Source organism: Thermobia domestica, chromosome 6 (assembly GCF_964235325.1).
Source record: "Thermobia domestica chromosome 6, izTheDome1.hap1.1, whole genome shotgun sequence".
NCBI lineage: Eukaryota > Metazoa > Arthropoda > Insecta > Zygentoma > Lepismatidae > Thermobia > Thermobia domestica.
In genome coordinates this window covers 78349492-78355491 of record NC_137459.1, presented here as the reverse complement: position 1 = coordinate 78355491, position 6000 = coordinate 78349492, and the positions used below count along the sequence as shown (strand labels likewise).

Here is a 6000-nt window from a genome sequence, read left to right as displayed (position 1 = left end):
AGTGACGTCAATTCAACTGAATCGAACGCAAATCGACTAAGTGTAAACGCCCCATAAGGAACTTCGTGCGTGTTCCATGATCTCGCTCGCTGCCTCACTGAAATAACGCTTAACAATTCAAACAGGGGAAACTCCAAATGTGATGGTGCCTGATGTATATTAAAAAGAGTAAAGGTACCAATATGTAACCTCGTAGAATATCATAGTTTTTTGCATCATTTGTTTCTTTTCCATTTACTAATACAATATCAAGATAATATGAATACAATATGAAACAATATATTCACTAACACTAATAACAAGAAGAATATGTTATATATTGCATTTATACTAATACTAATACTAAGTATATTTACTAATGCTAGTGCAATATATTTAATCATAGTAAGTACATAAAACTTAAGAGATATTTTCTTGTCATGCAGGGTTAAAAGTGGGTCTGAAAAGGAAGGGGGACGCAAGACGTCACGCCGTCCCGTGTGCCTTTCTATGCCCATGGTAATTTTTAGAAAGTGGGGGAACGCCATATATTTTTTAAAGTATAGGGACGACGTTCCCCGCGTTCCCTCTCACTTTTATCCCTGCTGTTATGGCTAATTGTTACGTATAAATTTAACTATAATTTTAGTAAAGTTTAGCCAATTTTAGCTAGAATCTGTGCATAACTTAGCTACTATTTAGTGAGGACATTTATTGGCAACACTGAATGTGCATGTATTTTGTGTTTTGTTTGGATGGTGGTGAGAACATTATGTAGTTAATTCTTAATTATTTTTCTCTCTTACTGAGTAAATTTTTAAAAAAGGTAGATAATTACCATTGCTGTAAACGTATTGATGTACTTTTAGTAAATGTATACTTTGTTGTAATGTATCCTGCTACAGAAGTACATTTCAAGTTTTGCGTACCGCACTCGATAAATTTTGAACGTCAGCGATCCAATTTTATTACTCGAGTTCTTAATATTTAAATTAAAAGAATTTTATAAATTATTATTATTATTTTACTGAATGTCAATACAATGATATACTGCGATATACTATGATATATTATGGCTTATACTGCGAAGTGTTTCATTTTATATTGCTGGTGATTTATCCCAGGCAGCAATATCTCTTGTAAGGTTGTACAAAGAAAATGTGACTTCGACGTAAGATAGGAGATGAAATAAATTAATTTTCTACAAAATTAGTGTACAAGAGAAACTAACACGACTATGAAGCATCAGTTGTAACCACTCATATGTGTAATGCTATATAAATAAATAAGAATAAAAGACGTAAGAGCTTATCGGCATCAAATGTTGAGAAACTTCAATGAAACACGTCGCACCTAATTAGTTCATAATCGGAAGTAAGTAAGAAGAGATATATCGACTGGGTAAAGGGTATCATTGGACCCATCTAGTGAGCTAATATTTCATTAGTTCTTAGAGATGGGAAGTTTGATTCCTTTTATGGAATCAACTAGTTCACTAGAAGAACATTCCGTTCACTAGAAGAACTCATAAAAAGGAACGACTCCATGGAACGAGTCGTTCCTTTCTAACATGAATACTTTGATTCCATCGGAGATGCAAGCAACACATGTTCGTTCATTTCTTCCGTTGTATATCGTGAAAACTCGGAAACCTTGGGTTGTGGTGGAACCAATACATTTAAAGCTTGCAGGAAGTTGTAAAAAAAAAAAAAAAAAAAAAAAAAAAAGTCATATCATCTGTTTCTGCTGGTCTGACTGTAGGGGGAGTTCTGGTTTGGAACAAAGCTTGTAATGGTCGAGCGAAGGGGACAGGGAGGTGTGTTTCTTGGGTTGTCATATGTTTGTCCTCATTCAGGAAACAAAAGAGTCGAACCTGTGCGTCAAGGTCAAGAGTAAAAACTTCAATCCATATTGGTATTGTTTGAAGAAACAAAATTTCCGTCTATCTACCCGGTACCCATCTTCTCTTCTTCTCTCTCTCTTGGCGGGCGCGGACCCAAATAAAGAAAACAACAACAAAAAAATGAACATTGGAAACAAGGAACGAGTACAATAAAGTTCTTCAAGGTGAATGAACTATAAGAATGGGTTGTCATTCTTTTTTCTCTTACTTATAACACCAAGGAAACAGTGGCAGAACTTCAGAATCAGCCCCCACGCAAAAATTCTTCTCGGTCCCCCGCGCGAAAATTCATCTCACCCCACTCTCTCGCAAAATTCTTGTCAGGGCCTATAAAGCAATTCAATCATTTCAGGTATTTTCCCAACACAGATATTCGAAATGAGGCAATGATTGTACTATGTAACACAAGTATCTAATTATCAGAAAACTTTTTGCATGAGAACTGTTACGTTGTTTAAAACTGTATTTACTACATGTGAATGGACTGTTTATGATTATTGGGGACGCGGTGGCTCAGTGGTAGAGCGCTTACCTCTGGTGCGAAGGGTCGCGGGCTCGATCCCCGACCAAGTAAGTTCGTGGTGGACGACATCGTTGCTCGTGGGTTTTCTCGGGGTTATCCCGTTTCCTCCCACTTTCTCATTTAACCATTTTTCATCATCATTCACTTGCAATTTCATCCGTCTCCTTTAGCATTCCGTTTTCATAATCGTGGGACGTTAAACTAAAGCTTTCCTTTCTTTTGTTTATGATAATTACACTGTTGTACTGCAACGAACATACGTGTATTTGTATACGACTGATTCAGTGGTGAATTCAGATTTTTGTACAAGGAGGGGCAATAGATATTCTAGATATACACTATATTCTAGATATGCACTATATATAAATATTCAAGGGGTGCTGAGCCCCCTTAAGTATGTCTGAATTCAACACTGGAGTGATTCACAGTGAGAGATCAGAGGAAGAAAAGTGTTATTTACTTTCCCAGTGACCTGCATTTACCTCTGGTGCTTGGGGTTTCGGGTTCGATCCCAGCCCTCTCCAAGTGAATTTTTTTGGTGGACAAACACCGTGTGCGTGGGTTTCTCGGGGTTCTCCCGTTTCCTCCCACTTTCTTCATTCCACCATTTCACTCATCTCTCATCATCACCGTCTCCTTTAGCCTAACCGGCATAACCGTGGGACGTAAAACTTAAAGATTTCATTTTCTTCATATTGTCCAGTGAATAGTGTAATCAAGTGCCATTTTATCCAGTGTAAATTCGGACCTTAAGGGGGGTATAGCCCCTATAGCCTCTCCTTGGATCCGCCTCTGCATATTATATATATACAGAGGCGGATCCAAGGGCTATAGCCCCCCTTGAGGTCCGAATTTACACTAGATAAAATGGCACTTGATTACATTGTTGACTGGGCAATATGAAGGCTGACTGGGATAGGCTTTAGCTCCCCCCCTTCTTGACCACATCCTGGATCCGCGCCTGTGTATATGTATATAACGCAGAGTAATGCTCTGATTATTAATTACTTATGTTTACATTGTGTTCTTCATTCCCTCATTTCAAATCTCCGTGTTGGAATAACACTTAAAAGGATTGATTTGTTTTATAGACTTAATTTGCCCTTATAAGAAGTTTTTGCGAAGCGGGGAGGTGAGAAGAAGTTTTGTGTGTGGGAGGGGCTCGAATATGAGGTTCCGCCACTGGTTAGTATTATTTTATGTTTTAATTTGTCATTTGCCTCAATTTCTTTGTTTCTTTCGCGGAGCTCAGCTCGCATTATACGATACTCATGTTTGTTTAAATATTTCTTTTCAATGGTGTTTTCTTTGTGTCCAGCTGGAGACGGGAGTGAAGGGAAACTTCGTGGTAAATCGGAAGTATATATTCGCCACTCAAAAACAAGGCCAATATGATTCCCTTTCGTGAGTTCTTTCGTTCACTGCCAGTTTTGACTGCATTTTTTGATTCCTTCGTTCCACATCCACTTTTGACTCTATTTGTGAAGCCCCTCGTTCCTCGTTTGTAGTAGTTTGTACGACAATGTTGAGAAAACGAAGGAAAGTTTGATTCCATGATTCCTTCGTTCACGCCACTTTTTTTTTTTTATTTTATTTTATTTATTTATTTATTTATTTTTATTTTTTTTTTTTTTTTTTTTTTTTGTTTAGGAGTTGGCGCGGCGAGAGGAAGGAATGGTCGTCCTTTCGTTTATAGCTTTGTAGAAGGGAACTTCGTTAACTTTCGCAGCAAAACGGAAGTGTTCAATCGAAGATCTTCAGCCAGTGTCGTCTACGTCTAGTGTTTCTTCCATTTGCCAAAGGCGATACACATGCTGCTTTGCAGTGCATACTCGTTCCTTTCAAAATGAGTTTGATTCCTTTCAAGGATTCGTTCCATTCGTTCTCAGAAAGGATTCGTTCCAAAGGAACGACTCGTTCGCGAACGACACATCTCTATTAGTTCTACCTGAAAGAATTTCGACTGACACGTCATCCTATGTCTTAAGTACGTTCAACTTTGAAAGCCTTTTAAAATTTAAACAAATAAAAAAATCTGGAATAAAGGTAGAAATATATATACAATTTAGAAAAAAAAAGGAAAATATTATTTATTTCATTCACATTAAGGCAGTTTTCATTAATTTTTTTCATACAGAACAAACCGATGACGTTTAAAGCAGCTACAATTTGGAACGTGTTTCAAAGTGTTTTATTATTATTATTATTATTATTATTATTATTATTATTATTATTATTATTATTATTTAGTATAGAAAAAATCTATTATTTTTCTTTCTTTCCTCAAGTAAAACATAAATTATTTAATTTATTTTCACGGTACCAGTTATCTTTAATTGAAACTCATATATCCATTAGGACCAGGGATAGTTTATGAAATTATTTAATTTTTGAATCAATTTAAAGGTAAAGAATTCAAGAAATATTTGAATTTAACTCAGATATAGATGTTACCATTTCAAAACTCTTTTAGTTAATTCGCAATAAAATAAGATTGATAATTTATTTTACTCATTTACGTTATGCATAGCAAGCTTAAATTAATATGTGTGATTACATTAGAAACAGAGATGTCGCTTCAAACAAATACAATTTTGAAACTCTTTTTAAATAAATAACTAAAAATTTGTTGCGAATCGGGAACAGTATATTCTTGAAAGTTACAATGCCGTTTTAGTGAAGGGTTCTCGATCTTGCAAATAACTTATTTCATTTGCATAACCCGACCAGAAAAATGACGCATAATTATAAACAGAGGTGAGCCAAATTTAGTTTCACCGCTAAAACACTACTGAAATTAAACGATTGGAGAAACGTTAGCGAGTCGCGTATAAAGATATTCACGCATCCGTCGGGATAAACAATTTAAAATGTGTATTGGGAATAAGATCATTTATACATCCTTCAGTTAAAATAATAATAATAAAGACACATATAATTTAGCGGTACCCATCATCTTGTGGTCTGCACGCACCCTCTGTCTGCTAATATATCTCCCGTTGAGAAAAGTTACCTTCTTAGGGGTTTCTTAAAAAGTCTTTAACTTTCAGCCCCTTTTCCCTGATATGAATTTCATTAAGATCATATGTTCTTGTATACATTACACGACTTTTTGTATAATTATATCATTTGATTACTACTTTAGACCTCTACTCCCTAAAATTTCATTTACACACTTTGTGGTATAATTTACTTTCCGTGATATGTTGTGCAAAATAATTTTAATACGAGCATGCATTATAAACAGAGATGTCACCTAAACTAGGTACTACAATTTTCGAGCCCGTTTCGGACTAAAGAATCGAGTGGGCTTATGAACGATTGAGGAAGAGGAAATTTACACAGGGCATGAGAGTATGTGTACACCCATCAAATTATAAATGGAGGCGTACAAATTAGTCTCTTGTACATGCTGCCCGGTTGGCTTAGCTTAGAACGCACATCGATAAGGAGCAGATATGGCATTTAAATCCCGAATACTTAGGAAACCCTTTTCAAAAGAAGATTTTTTCTTTCTTTCTGGATCGCCAAAAGGGGTATTCTAACATCCATCCAGTTAAAAAAAAGGCAAATAATTTCACCTACATAACCTGTC

At 35.8% G+C, this 6000-nt stretch overlaps 1 protein-coding gene across 2 annotated transcripts in view; it reads left to right on the top strand.

Moving 5' to 3' along the window:
• The first annotated feature begins 640 nt into the window (after positions 1 to 640).
• The window catches only part of LOC145688069 (uncharacterized), a 118046-nt gene continuing 112686 nt past the window's right edge, over positions 641 to 6000 (top strand). Inside the window, exon 1 of one of the 2 annotated variants that reach the window (XM_081761783.1) lies at positions 641 to 740. The gene's annotated coding sequence lies outside the window, so the exon portion shown is untranslated. Of the gene's footprint in view, positions 806 to 6000 lie in introns of both variants that reach the window. The other variant, XM_081761782.1, reaches the window with a different exon arrangement.